Here is a 17,227-nt window from a genome sequence, read left to right on the forward strand (position 1 = left end):
TGTATAAGAAGATAAAAGACGACAAAAGTATCAATGAAATATCTTCATTAATTACACTAATTTGCGTGTGATTTTGTCATACATTCCTAAACTTATACAGTACCAAATAAGAAAAGATATTTAATACGTTAGCCCAAATAGAATCTAACGAAACTTACTTGACAAATATAATTGAAAGCTTATTTAAGGAGTGTAATAAATCAATATATATAGTAGTACACTAGTACATAGGAGTTTTGTTTTTTTATTCTTACTTTTAAAACAATTAACAAATAATAGTGATGAATTTTTTTTATTCAACAACCATTATTATGAAAATCAAACCTACGTTTAATTTTGATTATATTTATATTTTTTCTAACCTACATTATATAATTTAATTTGAAAACCTATTAAGTCGTTATGTATTTTTTTGCCCACCATCATGTTTTTTAATTTTGAAAATCCGGGTATTTTAAGAATATGATGTACCGGGTGCATCTAAAATATTGCTGCTATGTGCCTATTTTGATTGACTAAATTCCTAAGCCCACTACTCGGATTTTTTTTTTTAATAGTCATGTAATTTGGGCCAAACTTGTGGTATTGGAATCGGAAATTGTTTTGAGAAAGCAAGACCGTACCGCAGCTCACAAATTTTTAGCTACACACTTGTGCAGTTAAGCTAATTGCAACAACTATATATATGAATATATAATACTTCAAAAATGAATATACGTTTTTTCTCCCTTCCTTATATTTACCTCTCTCTCTTCTTCTTCCTTACTCCATTAATTTTCTCTCTCTGTTTTCTTCTTCATTCAAAATTTTTTCTTTTTTATTATTATTATTATTATTATTATTATTATTATTATTTTCCTTTCCTTATAAGTAAATTTTTTTTCTTACCTCACTTTTCTTTAATCTTTAAACTTCCTTATCCTCCTATTTTAGATATTCTCCAATTCCTCACCATGGTAGCATTCTCCATCATCTTCGTCGCGATTGTCGCCATTTTCTTTTTTTCCTTTGTTTACTACATTATTATGGATTTGGTTGTTATTCAAAAGAGATCATCAATGCAGGTTAGTTTTGTGTTGTTGGTTTTTAATTAGGTTAGAGTTGGGCTGAATTTGTAATTGATTTTTATGATTTTATAATTGGTGAATTTCAATTGACTTTTTGATGAATCTAGTGAATTAGACTATTTCAACTGAATTTTTTTATGAATATTAATTTAATTAATGAGTTTTTGTGATGAATTATTAAGTTGTTGCATCTTTAATTTGTTTGTTATTATGAATTTCGTCTTTTTTTTAATTGAGTTGCTAATATTAGTGTATATTGGAAAAAAAAAAATGAACATAGTGTACTTTAAAATTGAACATTTAGTACAAAATGAACATCTAGTACATAAAAATGAACATTGAGTACATAAAAACTGAACATATTTTAATGATTTATTTTATCTTTATTTTCCATTAATAATTATATACAATGAATTTGAATTTATATGAGTATAAGAAAATCATGTTCATTTTTAATATACTAAATGTTCATAATTTTTTTTTCACGTATTCATTTTTTTTATACTAAATGTTCATTTTCTTTAATATGTTCATATATTTTTATGAAATGTTCATTTTATTAGGTGTGGTCCAGCTATTCTAGTATTATATGATAAATGTTCACTTTTAATATATTAATGTTCATAATTATTTTTGAAATGTTCATTTTTTTGTTTATTACTGAATGTTCATTTAATTTTACGTGTTCATATTTTTTTAGGACATGTTCATGTTATAGACAGTGGTGTAGCTATTCTAGCTGCACTAGAGTGAGATTTATTGGACCACATCCTTCTATTGGGCTTAAAGCCATCAATCAAAATGGGCCTAAATCAGTCTTGGCTATTTTGGGCTATTCACTCGTACTAGCTAGCCCATTTTCGTAAGATTCTTATATTCGGTAACATTTTTTTTTTCTCCAAAAGATGGATCATTTTTAAGGTGATAGTTAATCAATAGTTGATGATTTGCAAATCTTTATTCACACGCCACGTTCTAGTGCAAGTATTTTCTTCAATTTTTTGAAATTCCATCAAAGATAACTTTTTTTTTTTTTTTTTTTTTTTACGAAAGATAACATATATTGTGCTAATGCTATAAGCACTTTTTTTTTAAAAAAAAAAAATAAATAAAATTATTACGAGTACTTAGAAACCGTGAAAGGAATACTAAAAGAATAAAGAAAACTAATAAATAGATACATTTAAAAGCTAATAAATTGATTAAATTGGAGGTGATAATTGAAAACTGAATTGTAGCCTTTTTTTTTTTTTTCGTTCTTCGAGGGGATAAATTTAAGCTGATACTAACTGAAAGGTAAAAATAATGAAACACGGTAGCTAAAATACTTCATACTGAGATTTAAGTGGGAGTAATGTCATACATCTGTGTGTATATATGTTGTGCAAGATTATGTATATACACTCCTTTCGGAATAGCTGTTATAAAGCACTTTATTTGTTATGCTTGAGTTAAACAATTAATATCACCTAATGTTGAAAAATAAAACCTTCTATTCCGTAATTGTCAACTACTCTGTAGTTCGTAGTTATGGTGTGTTCTATTTACCTGATTTTCACTTATTTAAACTTATTTAAGTTTAACTAAACTAATCTGAATTTAACTGAACTTATCCGAACTTAACTGAACTTATTACAACTTATTTTAGTTGTAATTTGAACTTGAGTAAATTTTATCAGAACTTATTTTTTCTGAACTGAACTTATTTTTTCTGAACTGAACTTATCTGAATTATTTTTCCTAAACTGACTTATCTTAACTTATCTTAACTAGAGCTGTCAAAAGCTGACCCGACCCGAAATATCGAGCCGAACCCGATATGACCCGACCTGAAACCAACCCTAGACCCGAGTTAACCGGAGTATTTGAGACTCGAACCCAAACATGAACCAACCTAGAGATGACCCGACCCGAATATAACCCGTAAAATATTGACTTAAACCGCATCCGACCTGAACCGAAATTGACCCAAACCCGTTTTAACCCGTCAAAACCTGAATTTAACCCGACCTATTCCTAACCCGACCCGAGTTTAACCTGACCTATTACTAACCCGACCCGAAATTCAACTCTATCTGTCACTAACCCGACCCGAAATCAACCCGACTTGTTATTGACCCGAAATTAACTAGTAATCTAGGATTACGTCATATCTTTTTTTTTTCCCTAATTCTATGAGTTATTTTCCTATTTAAGCTTATTCAAATATTTTCAATAAAATTCTCTATTATCAAATGTATTACAATTTATATGTCTCAAAATAACCTGTAAAAATTTATGAATACCACTACTTTTTGGATGCATGTGCATTCTTTATTTAAATTTAGTAATTACGATTTACGAATACTACTGCTTTTTAGGTGCAAGTTCATTCTATATTTCAATTAAGCAATTATGGTTTACGAATACTACTACTTTGTAGGTGCATGTGCATTAATGCAGCCAATTACGGTTTACAAATACTATTTGACCTTAGGCTTGTTTATTTTATTTTATATTTTATATAAAAAAATAAAACTTCAAATAAAAAAAAGTTAAAAAAATAATAATTTCGGATAATGATTGCATTAATGAAAAAACTCATATACGCAAAAAATCTCAAATATCCTTGATCATGAGACATATAATTATCACTATAAATAAGAACCAGAATTGCAACAGTAGTTATTAACATTGACATAATAGAAGTAAGTGGATCTATTAAGTAGCCAAATTCTAAAGAAAAATCATTATTAATCGTCCAAGACCATAAATATTGATAAATAGAATCATTATTTATTTGTTGAATAGCCAGCTTCATGGAAAAAAGCATAACTATACTTAATAACAAAATACTCGAAAAAGCCCATATACGTCGAAGATTTTTTGTTGCCATCGGAAAAAATAAAAGTCCAGATCCTATTAACAAAGGAACTAGAAGTGGAAGGAAAGCGTGATAATGATTGAATGCGAGCATGAGTACATGACAATGACCCGATGATAATCTGACCCAAATCATTTACCTGTACCCGATCATGACTTGACTTGTCTGGACTCGAGAAAGTGGTGACTCGAACAAGAGCTGTTAAAAGGCTTTTATTGGTCTTTTATTTTTCTAATTTTATTATTCATTTGCCTATTTAATCTTATTTAAATGTTTAAAAAAAATGTCTTTAAAAAAAACGTGAACTCGGATATAAACTTATAAAAAATAAACAATTTTAGATAATTTCAAATAAAATAAGTTTAGAAAAAAAATTATTGTATTTTAACTTATCTAAACCAAAACTATTTTATCTGAATTTATATGAACTTATTGTATTTTATCTAACATGTCATCTCGAATATGAACTTATTTGAAATTGTTATCCCTAAAATGAGTGGAATCAATGTGAATAGATTAGAGTAGGGTTTGAACTTATCTTCTAAAAATCTAAACTAAACCTATCTTATTAAAATTAATATGAATTTTTTATGTAGATCTTATCTAAACTTATTAGAACTTATTACCTCGAATTTAAACTTATCTGAAATTATTTCTCTTACAATAAATGAAGTAATTGATGATGATTAAACGTGAATGTCATTACATGAACTATTAACAAACCGACCCAAAAAATGTACCCGAACCTGATATGACCCGACCTAAAATCAACCCGATACCCAAATTAACCCAATATTTGAGACCCGAACCCGAATATGACCTGACTTGGAAATGATCCGACCTGATTATAACCTGCAATTTTTTGACTTGAACCAAACCCGACTTGAACCCGAACATGACCCGACTTGTAAATGACCCGACCTGATTACAACCCGCAAATTATTGACTTGAACCGAACCCGACTCGAACTCGAGAATGACCCTAACCTGTTTTAACCCGTGAAAACCCGAATTAAACCCGACCTATTATTCACCCGACCCGAATGTAACCCGACCTAAACCCGACCCAAACTCGATAAGATGTATGATCCGACATTACCCGACTCAAGCATGACCCAACCCAAACCCGACCCATATAGATTACGACATTAATCTAAAATGACCCGACCCGTGTTGACCCGACCCACACTTACCCAACCCAAACCCGACCAATTTACCTGAATTGACAGCTCTAAATCTTAACATATAATATCACCGAATGCTGAAAAATCAAAACTTCTGATAGTCAACTAGAAAGTAGAAACCACAACTTTAAAGTACAAAGACAGCATTTCTTGTCAAAAAAAAACACCTACAAAGACAGCATTCAATTTTGCATAAATATCCTTAAATGAACCCTATTGGCTATTAAAGAGAAAAATCAAACCAATTCATAAGGAAAAATCCAAGTTTATATCTGAGATAAATTTGTAAATATATCTCCTTTTATAATATAATGGTTTTTTTTTTTTAATTTTTAAAATAATAAAAGCGAAATTGTAAAATGATTTAGAAATCAATGCATAAAGTTGTGAGTGGAGATAAATTGAAATGTTAATCTTAGAGATTAACGTGGACTTTATTATTATTATTATTTGTTTATTTTTTTCAGTTTTTTCCAGTTAAAAAGAAACAATCAATGACCAAAATAATTGCAAAACAAACTTTCCAAGTGTCCAATTCAAACCCACAGCTTATTGTGTACCATGCAAGATAATCAGGCCCACCAATAACTTTGATTGTTTATATCAAAATCAAAAGATTTCAGTTTATTGAGTCTTTCGCAGCATCTGCACGTATACTTAGAGTACGTATAATTAATCATTCATTTGGAATTAATTATTTATTTTATCATGATTTTCATGCATGCTTATGCCTAGATGATACGAGGTACATGAACTATATATATAAGTACACATTTTTTTTAATGCTTTAGAGAATAATTTGTGTGAAAAGCTTAACAAATTAAATAATAAGGAAGAATGCATAATTAAGTGGTCAAATTAAATCTTCTTGCAGAATAAAATCTTGCTTAATTGATCTTTTTCCCTTTGAAATTATGCTGCATGTCCCATATACAATTGAGACATACGAAGTACTCTGAGACATACGAAGTACTCTATTATTTAATGTAGTATCTGAAGTTGACTATGTTTTATCATATGCGAAAACTAACTATAGAAAATATACCATATATAGTATTTAATTAAGCAAAATCAACAAACAAGAACAATAGTGATATATATTATGCGTGCGTGGCTCGCTAATAAAATATAAGACATGAAGATATTAATTATCGATTGTATTCTAAAGAAAACTAACTAAAGATTTTAAATTGAAATAGAGAGTTATGTATGCATATATAATTCAATAAAACAAAAGGAATATATCCACGGAAATACGAAAAATTGGCTGATAGCCTGATATGATGATTAGGTTAAGTTATTGGGTCACTCGAAAAGACAATCTGATTGAAAACATATTCTAACATTTTTTTTCTTCTAAAGTGCATGAGGGGTGTATATTTGAATGATTAGAATTTAGAATTTCTTGAGAATATTTACATTCATATCACAATTCCATGAAATGGATAGATAGATGGTACGGTGCAGTTATTATATTTTCCTACTCGGCAAATTGAAACAAGTTTATGGTAATGAATTTTTTAAATAGTTAGTAGTGGGTGTTGAATTTGTTGGAATTTGACATTTTTGAGTGAAAATAAACTTCAAAATTTGTACTTCGTATTATATTTCTGACTTTTATATACGGAGTTGCATACTTGCATGTAGTGATATACTTGCCTTTTCGCATGGAGTAGCAAGTGCATAGCAACTTGCTTTTTCGTTGAATTTAGAGAGCTGTCTTTTTTTATTTTTTATTTTTTACAATGTATTTCGGGGTTTTTTATGTGTCCTACGGGAGAGTTACAATTCCGAGACTGAGTTTGCTAACCGGCTGTACCTGCAAAACAACGAAACACCGATTAGGTGGAGTTCCCCCTCCAACGATCAAGTTAGAACGTGTGTAAGGAGTTTGTACGGAAATAAAAGCGTCTCTCTCTCTGATTCAGAGAGGGAATCTGCAATTACTGCTCTGGTTTGTTTGTTTGGAAATTTTTGAATACCCATTAATGAGGATTTTTCCTCTATTTATAGGGCAAAGGGATCAGTTTCCCTGTCAAATGATATCGTGACACGTGTCAGCCTGGGATTGGATCCCATTGGACCTTTATGGGACTGACACGTGTCAGCCTCTAATTGGGCCACGTGGCTAGGGTAAAAATTGCCCTAAACATTTGCCCCTCACAGATGACACGTGGCCTGCCATGTGGCATCTGTGACATTGCATGCCAAGTAATCTTTTGTGACACGCGTCACAATCTGGGAAGGGGACGGTACGCCTCCTTCCCTCTGATTTATTTATTTATTTATTTATTTTTATTTTTTGGAATTGACGGTTCGTCTTTTCCCTCCACTTTTAAATTTTGAAATGGGAGGGTGAATGGGTGTGATGGTTCAGATCATGAACCTCTATAAATATCACCACTCCCCCTCATTTGCCATGCTTTACATACTTTTCTTGAAAACTTTTCTCTGATACAGGGTGCTCTTTTCCTTCAAGCTTTTTAGCCTTTTAAGTCATCCGGTTTCCTAGGAGAACCGTCTGCCTTCTTAAACTTTTTTCAAATTCTCCTCTACACACAGCCGGTTTCACACCGTCTGGGCTATCTTTGGGTAATTCTTCTGATTTTTTTCCACAAAGCTTTCAATAGACCCCCATCCGGTTTACACCGTCTGGGGTGTTTCTGAGCAATTCTTGCATTTATTTCTCTTTTTCTTTCCATAGACCCACATCCGGAAGTGACCGTCTGGGGTGCTTTTGGGTAAATTTTCAATTTTCCGGATTCTCAGCTAAAAGAGGGTCATCCGGAATACCGCTTAGGTCATCTCCAAGCAACGCTCAGAAACTCCGGCTACTACACAAAACTCAAATTTCAACCAAGTACAGAGGTATCGTCTCTATCCCTTGTAAATCCTTTTCTTTATCTCCGGTTGTGTAGTCTTTTAGTAATAAATGGATTCACCGAGCACACACACGGCACGGCCTAGGACAGTAGCCAACCGGTCATTGGGCACGGCTGAGTCTAGGACTGGGGACGCCGTCTGGGGGTCATTGGACCACCCTAGATCTTCTGAGATACCAACCGTCTTTGTTAATGTGCAGGAACGGATGGCTCGGACTAGATGGACGGCTACAGACCCGGACTATCAGTCTGAAGGCTCAGCCGGTGCACCGGCAGCAGAAGAACCATATGACCGACCAGGTACCCCTAGCACTCCCGGGGATGATATTTTGGAGGAGCCGGAGAGCTCCGGAGCGGAAGGACCTGCTCAATCATCCGGTTCATCAGAATCATCTGGGGGATCAGATGCCCCAGTAGAAGATGAAGAGGCCTACAGGTGGCCGGCTATGAACAACCCCCAAGAGGCGTCTGTCAACGCCCGAGACTTGGTGACGTTGAATGCCACCTTCCCAGCATTCTTAGCTAAACATCCGGCAGGGGACGGATGGGAAGTGATAGTGCCGCCTGCTGACGCACCTGTCGTTTGGGACGATGAACGTCCTCACGCAAACAACTTCTTTGGCTGCTACGAGGCGGCATTTAGAGCAGGCCTCCGGTTTCCCCTTCACGGGACCATCCGGGCAATATTGAGGGGGTATGACCTGGGAGTATGGCAACTAACGCCCAACTCCTAGGTAAATATTCTTGGATATATTGCCGCCTGCGAGATGTAGGCGGTTACGCCTAGCTGGGAGGCGTTCGCTCACATGCATTACCTCAGCCGGGCTCTAGGCGGGTAGAATGTGTGGTACACCCTAACCACGCACCCGGAATTCCTCATGACGCTTGACAAGCCGTCCAAATGGAGCAATTGGAAGAGCAAGTTTTACTTGGTTTTCTCTCCATCTCTTCCAATGAATCGCCGGCTGCACCTGTATAATAGGAACCCGGCACTTCTAGGGAAGAAGTGCGCCTTGCCTAAGGTCCCGGAAGCTGCCTGGGACCAAATAATGGAGCCGGGTTTATTTAAAAGACAACAATACCTCTGGATGATGGGGCAGAGGTCATTGTGCCCAAGCGCTGGGTACCCCATCCGGACTGGCTGAAGGATGAAGCCTTCCTGTCCGCCTGCGGGCTGAGCCCCATGTTTAGCAGACGTAGGTTTACTTACAACCGGCCTCTTATTTACTGCCTGTACTATGTTTGAACAATTTTTAACTCTTTCCTTCTTTTTGCAGAACAAAGTCTGGAAATGGTGCCACCGGGAAAGATTTCGGCAAAGCCCGCCGGGGAAGTCTGCAAGGAGTTCCTAGAGAAGAAGAGGGCCCAACTTGAGGCTAAGAACGATGGGGTAAGTGCCGGCTGATTCTTCCGGATGTATACCTTTCCAAATTTCTTTGAAAACCTAATTCCGGATGCATCCCTTGCAAGACCATTGCAAAATTACTTGCCGGATGCACCCCTTTCTTGCAAAACTATTTTGGCAAAATTACTTGCCGGATGCACCCCTTTCTTGCAAAACTATTTTGGCAAAATTACTTGCCGGATGCACCCCTTTCTTGAAAAACTACTTTGGCAAAATTACTTGCAGGATGCACCCCTTTTTTGTAATTTTGTCTTCACCGGCTTGGTGCTAACCTTTTTTGCAGTGGGGGAGTCAGTCTGTTCCTCGATCCATGCGGCAAATGCTAAAAAGACCGGGTGAGGGCTCAACCCCTCCGGTTGCTCAGTGAAGGAGGACCGAGACTGCTGCTCCAGTGCCTCCCCCAGCCTCTGCCGGAAGAACTCCGGCTTCTGTGAGGCAAACAACAGTCGGCAAGAGCCTGGCTAGCACTCCTGGCTCAAGCACTGAGCCTTCTGAGAGGAGGGAGAGGGACCAGATGGGTCTTGCTAACCGGATGCTTACTGTGGCATCCGGCACTGGCGCGGCTGGGGGGATTCAGCCCCTCCACCGGAATCTCAAGGTATGGACTTTGTCTTTGAACCCCCCTGGCCGCTTGGACATGTTAGAGTCAAGTCCCAAGCCACCCAGTCCGGGGATTCTCCTGCCAGCCGGCAGAGTATCGGTGCCGCTTATGCCCAGCACTTAACGAATACGTCTATTAATGCAGATGTCTCCCGCTGGCTGGATCTACAAGGATACGCCAAATGGATGATTAGGACCCTTACCCGGTCCGTGAAGGAGGCGGTGCCGGGTATAAATCAGGTCAACATCGACCGGATCAACGCCCTGATCGCTGAGGTAAGTACCGGATGGGATACTTTCTTGTAAACTAGGCTTTGCCGTTTAGCAATCCAATTTGTTTCTTTTGAAAATAATCTAAAATTTTTTCCGGATGCGTTACAGGTCTTGTTAAGGGTTGATGGACTCAGGACTTCACTTCGCAAGAAGCAGGAGGAGGTAAGGGATGCCCAGAAGAGGGCAGCCGACCTTATTGACATCCATCAATATAATACTATAATGTTTGACCTAGAGACTAAACGCCGGGAGTTGAAACAAGAGAAATTGGTCAACCAATTGACGGCTGCTGTTGAAGCCGCAAATAAGAAAGCCGAGGAAGCTGCCTCGAAGATCCGCGAGCTTGAGACAACTGTCAATGAATTGACGGCTGCTGCCAAAGAAAAGGATCAACTCAAGGTCGAGATTGGCCGGGTGAAAGAGGAGGCGGAGAAAGCCAAAGTTCAGGCCTAGGCGAAATTCGACCAACAGCTGACGGCTGAGCAAGAGCGGCTGATCGCCGAGAACGAGCGTGACAATGAAGAGCGCCTAAAGATGGCATGGTAGTTGTTTCGGGGTTTTTTGATGTGTCCTGCGGGAGAGTTACGATTCCAAGAATGCCCTTCGACGCCTGTGCCTGCAAAATCACGAAGACTCCTGGGGGTAGGAGCTCCGCCTCCGACGATCAAGTTAGTAAAGATACGGGAGGTAGAATGCACGTAATGTGGAAGTTACTTCTCGCGTAATGGGAGAATTCCGCAATTAATATTGCTCGGGGTAAGTGTGTTTCTTTTTGAGGAGTATTCAATGTGATCAACAAATGTTCCCGCCCCCATTAATGAGGGTCCTTCCACTATTTATAGTGGGGAAGGGATGGTTCCCCTTTTAGGGTTTAGAGAACACGTGTCAGCAGAGGATTGGAGCCCTACTGACCAATGGCTGGATGCCACGTGTCACTAGGCCATTGGGCCATGTGATTAGGGTATTTTTACCCCAAACATTTGCCCCTCACTGGTGCTGACGTGGCAGAGTGCCACGTGGCGCCGGTGAAAGGTTTTTTTTTTTTTTTTTTTTTTTTTTTTGAAGGATGGAAAAGCAGAAGGCGAAGAGTCACGACTTTTCACCTTCCGGGACAAATTCTATAAATAGGAGAAGATGTCCCCCGAGCTCTCATTTACCAACTTTGCCAAATTTCTGAAGATTTGAGAGCAGCCGGCAATTTGAGAGTTGAGAGCATTCGGAGTTGAGATTCGTTGAGAGCAACCGGTCTACAGACCGCTGGGTCGTTGCAAGCTAGCCAAAGATTTTCGAGAGGGTAATCAGAGAAACCCAGCCGGATTTTGAACCGCCTGCGTCTTCGCAAGCATCCCAGAGAATTTCCAGATTTTCTTCTAGGTACCGTCTCTATTCTTTCTAGCTTTTTCATGTATTTCCGTTTGAGTCTTTTACTCGCATTTTTGTTCATTGGTCCCATAAGTAGATGGACCCCTTATACCCATACCCAGAACCTAGCTGTGAACTCAGCCGGTTTATTAGTACGGCTGAGTCTAGAACTGGGTCTGCCGCCTCTGTTCTTTGGGACAACCCTTTTTCAACACCCATATCGACCGACTCTGTGTCTGTGCAGGACACAATGGCCAGAATCCGGTCTACTGCCAGAGATCCCAACTACAGAAGTGGGAGCTCAGATGAGCAGCCGCCTGAGGTCCCAGCTTCAGGCGGTGAAATAGAGCATGGAGAGGTAGAGCAGAGAGGCTCACCCGGGGGCGCTCCTAGCACCCCGGGTGATAGCATTTTAAACGAAGAGAGTGCTCCCCTCCAGGAGACCAGAGAGCAGGTAGGCTCTGATAAGGAGGTCTCCAACTCCCCAGCCGGCTCTGATGCCGGTCACGTTCAAAGTAGCAGTAGCAGCTACTTAACCGAATCTGAGGATAGCGAGGAGGCGGAGAGGCCTTCCTGGGATAATAGGAACGATCCTCTCATGATCGCCGTCTCCTCCAAGGACCGCGAGCTCATGCGGGCTGCGCTGCCAGATTTTATCAAACGGCGGCCGCTGGGGGGTGACTATACAATAAAGGTCCCGGCTGCTCTGGGAACAATATGGTGGGAGGATGGACAACCGAACGCGAACGCTTGGTTCGGGTGCTACGAGGCGGCCTTCGTGGCCGGAGTCCGCTTCCCTCTCCACGACACAATAAGAGCCATACTTAGGGGGTATGGCCTAGGTCTCTGGCAATTAACCCCCAACTCATGGGTAAATATTTTAGGGTATATCGCCGCCTGCGAGATGCAGGGCCTCAACCCCGGCTGGGAGGCGTTTGCCCACATGCATTACTTGAGTAGGAGCCCAGGCGGCTGGAGAGCCTGGTATACCTTGACCACCCAGCCCAAATACCTTATGACCTTGGACAAGCCATCCAAATGGTCGGACTGGAAGCACCGGTTCTACTTGGTTAAGGCCCCAACTACGGCAGAGAACAGAGAATTCCGGATCTACAACCGGAAACCAGAACTCTTGGGGACCAAGTGCTGCCTGCCCCTTGTCCCGGAGGATGATAGAGAGACCATCCTTGACTCCGGGTTTTTTGAGTTAGTTCCTGACACCCTCTCATCCGGAGAGATAGTAAGGGTACCTAGAAACTGGGTGCCCAAACATGAATTTTTTAGGGACGAATGCTTCTTGTCCGCTTGTGGTCTAAGCAGCATGTTTGAAAAACGTATGTATTCGGAACTCAGCCGGTTTCTTTCGAACCGGATGCTTTTATTTCCTTGCTTATTTATTATTCTAACCGTGTGCCTTCCTCTGCAGAAGAAGCCAAGAGAATGCTGCCCACCGAGAAGACACCGGCTAGGTCGGCTGCCGACATCCGGAAAGCCAATCTCGAGAAAAAACTTGCTGCCCAGGCGGCGAAGAAGGTATAACCGTCTGATCCTTCTCGTTTATGTCGATCCTTTTATCCCATAACTTATATTTTTCTCGTTTACAGGACGGGAAGCAGATGCCCCGGTCCCTTCAAAAACAGGTCAGGCCTCCGCCGACCCAACAAGAGTCTGCATCCAAGGTGCAGAAAACAGCCGACCGGCAAACCACCGGCGGCAAATCAATAAGGGTCCCAGACGGGCCTGGATCTGCGGATGTGCTTTCTGCCATCCCATTGAGGACCGCACCCGGTCCCTCTGAAGGCCGTTCAGGCCGCCAAGGTAACTTCGACCTTAAACTGCTTGATCTGCCCATGCGGGTCAAGTCTTATTCACAGTCTCGATCGCAGCCGGGGGATTCTCCAATCAGCCGGCAATCTATAGGCAGAGCATATGCGAGTTTCTCACCGTCTGTTTCTGGTCCAGATAATTCTCCCCGCTGGCCGGACGGGGCACAATATGCCCGGGCCATGCTGAAAGCCGTCCCCAGGGACGAGAAGGAGGCGATCCCTGGGATCAACTCCTTTAATGCCGACCGGGTGCTGGTCGACCTGGCCGACGTATGCTCCAACAACCATGCGGTAATTTTCTTGACGTGCATTTTTAAATATGCAGTATTAACCGGCTGTTTTTTTTTTGCAGGCTATGCTGCGCGTAGAGGGGCTCAAACGAGCTTATACCCGCAAGTCTGAGGAGATAAGGAGAAGCAAACGGGCTGTTGATGACGCCCATAATGTTGCTGACTACTCTTTGTACATGCATGGCTTAGAATCTAAATCTATACGCATGGAACAGGCGGAGAAGACCAAGGCCCTCCAACAGCAGATTGATCAGCTGAAAAACCAAGTTGACCAACTGCAGGCGTCCCTGGATGATGCCAATAAAAAGTTTGAGGTACAGACAGAGCCCCTCCAACGGCTGAGCAAGGCGGAGACTGAAAATGGCCGCCTTGCCAAAGAGAATGAGCGCCTGCGCAAAGAGGCGGCTGCTGCCAATGAGAACTTCAAGGCCACCTTGGAGTCAGAGCAGGAGAGGCTCATTGAAGAGAATGAGCATGACTGTGCAAACCGGATGCAACGGGCGTTTTCCCTCATCCACTCGGAGGCGAACTTCACCGTCTGGGAACTCGCCTTCAAATATTCTGATCTTGCCATTCTGGCCGAGGAGGCGAATGAGCCGGGGCCCGGACCCTATGACGCTTGGGTTAGGGAGGAGATTGCGCGACGGCAGGCGGAGGCTGCTGAAGAGGAAGAAGTCGTTCCTGAAGCCGACGCAGCCGCTCACCCTGATCCAACCCAGAACCAACCGGAATAGGACCGGCTCACTGTTCGCCTGGAGTAGCAACTACTTCCCGGCCTGCGAGCCTAGCATTATTTTGTAATAGCGCCGGATGAGATGGGCTAGGCTGTAATAATTCTTATTTTGAATATTAACATTTTCACCGGCTGAGCCGGCTTTTGAATGCTTTTTATGTTTCTGCACTCCAATATTAGAATTCTTGTTATTTTTTATACATATTTCTGCGAGGATAACCAAAAGAACCCCGCCGGTAACACTACCGCTTGGGTCTGCGCAAACAGCAAAGAAATTTGCAAAGGTAGCCAAGAAGACCCCACCGGTAATACTGCCGTCTGGGTCTTTGCAAACTAGGCGAAGAAATTTGCAAGGGTTGCCAAGAAGACCCCACCGGTAACACTGCCGTCTGGGTCTTCGCAAACTAGGCGAAGAAATTTGCAAGGGTTGCCAAGAAGACCCCACCGGTAACACTGCCGTCTGGGTCTTCGCAAACTAGGCGAAGAAATTTGCAAGGGTTGCCAAGAAGACCCCACCGGTAACACTGCCGTCTGGGTCTTCGCAAACTAGGCGAAGAAATTGGCAAGGGTTGCCAAGAAGACCCCACCGGTAACACTGCCGTCTGGGTCTTCGCAAACTAGGCGAAGAAATTTGCAAGGGTTGCCAAGAAGACCCCACCGGTAACACTGCCGTCTGGGTCTTCGCAAACTAGGCGAAGAAATTTGCAAGGGTTGCCATGAAGACCCCACCAGTAACACTGCCGTCTGGGTCTTCGCAAACTAGGCGAAGAAATTGGCAAGGGTTGCCAAGAAGACCCCACCGGTAACACTGCCGTCTGGGTCTTCGCAAACTAGGCAAAGAAATTTGCAAGGATTGCCAAGAAGACCCCACCGGTAACACTGCCGTCTGGGTCTTCGCAAACTAGGCGAAGAAATTTGCAAGGGTTGCCAAGAAGACCCCACCGGTAACACTGCCGTCTGGGTCTTCGCAAACTAGGCGAAGAAATTTGCAAGGATTGCCAAGAAGACCCCACCGGTAACACTGCCGTCTGGGTCTTCGCAAACTAGGCGAAGAAATTTGCAAGGGTTGCCAAGAAGACCCCACCGGTAACACTGCCGTCTGGGTCTTCGCAAACTAGGCGAAGAAATTTGCAAGGGTTGCCAAGAAGACCCCACCGGTAACACTGCCGTCTGGGTCTTCGCAAACTAGGCGAAGAAGTTTGCAAGGATTGCCAAGAAGACCCCACCGGTAACACTGCCGTCTGGGTCTTTGCAAACTAGGCGAAGAAATTTCGACCCAAAACCAAACCGGATGGCGTCTGGGTAATTGCCCCTGGATAGCAGTCTGGGTCTTTGCAAGCCAGGCGACTATCCATATGATATAGCTCGAATATACACTAAGTGCCAACATCAGATTCGGGAGCCAGTCGGTTTATACTGAATTACCGGTCGGGACTTCGCAAAAGAATCACGCCAGATTAGGATGTCCATTCACCGGTTGGGCTTTTGCAAGCATACCCCTGAATGAATTATGGCCTAGACCAAATGCTTAGGCCTGCTCTTAGAGAGTCAGGCGGCGGTACTGAGTACCGGCTGTCCTTCCAAAGAGAGCCTGCCCTTTTTTGGTGCGAAGGATCGTCAGGCGGATTTGACCGCCTGTGTGATCGCTTAGAACAATTTACCACCCAAATGGGAGATGTTCTCTTCGATGAATTCACCCGTATGGGTGTCACCGGATGATTTTTGGGCCTGCTCTTAGAGAGTCAGGCGGATTTGTCAAAAAGTGAGCCGGCTGCAAGTTTGGGGTTGCTAGCCTGCCCTTTTTTGGTGCGTAGGATCGTCAGGCGGATTTGTCCGCCTGTGTGATCGCTTAGAACAATTTACCACCCAAATGGGAGATGTTCTCTTCGATGAATTCACCCGTATGGGTGTCACCGGATGAAAAAATTAGTAAATGGTGCCGCTTGTGGTAGGCACAAGACATGGCGGCTGTATACAAAATTGAATGTAATTCTCATTAATCATTTGAAGATTTTTAAAAGATGTACAATGCTTAGAAGTAGTATTTTTTGAGGTTATCTACATTCCAAGTTCTAGGCAACTTTCTTCCGTCTGGAGTTTCCAGGCGGTAAGTGCCGTCTCGTACTTCTTCAAAGATCCGGTAGGGTCCCTCCCAATTTGGGGTTAATTTGCCTTGTTCATTGGCCCTACCGGTTGCCTCCATTTTGCGAAGCACAAAATCTCCTTTTTTCAGAGGTCTTTTACGAACCCGCTTGTTGTAGGCTCTAGTCATACGCAGACGGTAGATCTCATGACGCAAGGCAGCATTCCCCCTTCGCTCTGGAAGAGCGTCTAATGCCAACCGCATGGCTTCCCAGTTAGCCTCCTCATCATATAACATAATGCGTAGAGTAGGCTCATAATGTTCAATGGGAAGAACTGCTTCAGTGCCGTATGTCATGAGAAATGGGGTCTCACCGGTTGCCCCCTTTTCGGTTGTCCGAATAGCCCAAAGGACATGAGGTAATTCCTCTGCCCATAGTCCATCGGCTCTTTCTACTTTCTTCTTTATCCCGTCTGAGATCAACTTGTTAAAAGCCTCAACTTGACCGTTTGCCTGAGGATGGCCAACGGATGCAAAACAATGGGAAATTCCTTGGTCTCCCAACCAGGTTTTCAGGACAGGCGTTTCGAACTGCGGTCCGTTGTCGAAAACCATGGACATTGGAACCCCGAACCGGGTGATGACGTTTCTCCAGATGAA

The sequence above is a fragment of the Chenopodium quinoa genome, unplaced genomic scaffold (assembly GCF_001683475.1).
Source record: "Chenopodium quinoa cultivar QQ74 unplaced genomic scaffold, ASM168347v1, whole genome shotgun sequence".
Lineage (NCBI taxonomy): Eukaryota > Viridiplantae > Streptophyta > Magnoliopsida > Caryophyllales > Amaranthaceae > Chenopodium > Chenopodium quinoa.